Here is a 554-nt window from a genome sequence, read left to right on the forward strand (position 1 = left end):
AAAAAAAAAGCCTGAATCCATAGGTATGTCCACTTGCTGACCTCGATTGTAATAATTTGAAGCAAGTACATTGGAATCAGCGTGGGTTTATGCTTGTTTAACTAACAGTGTAGTGTAGCCCTTGTATCTATGAARATGATATATATTACCTCATATCATGCAATATAAGTGGTACACTATGATCCTAAATAAGATGAAGTTCAAAAGGAATCAGACTTAATGTACATGGATGATAATTTATGGCAGTTATTCCATTTGCTGTAACTAATTGCATGTTTTATTCTCGACAGGTATACCATGTTTTTACAATTTTGAACTTTTTTATTCATGTTTTCATATGATTTCTTTCTAAATCTAGCACAATATAATGTGGTGAAGTACAAAATTCATTTAAAAACTTCTTTTATTTTCCATCTTTTGATGCCTTGTTCTTAAATATAGTTAAAATATCTGGAGATAATCTCTCCAGTCCTTGCTTCTGGAGAGTGCTTCTAGTGAAGATATTCATAGTTAGGTCATGCAGAGTATGTCTGAGGCTTGCAGAATCTACCCAT

This window comes from Rhea americana, unplaced genomic scaffold, assembly GCF_003343005.1.
Source record: "Rhea americana isolate MKP2758 unplaced genomic scaffold, rheAme1 scaffold_53, whole genome shotgun sequence".
NCBI classification, from domain to species: domain Eukaryota; kingdom Metazoa; phylum Chordata; class Aves; order Rheiformes; family Rheidae; genus Rhea; species Rhea americana.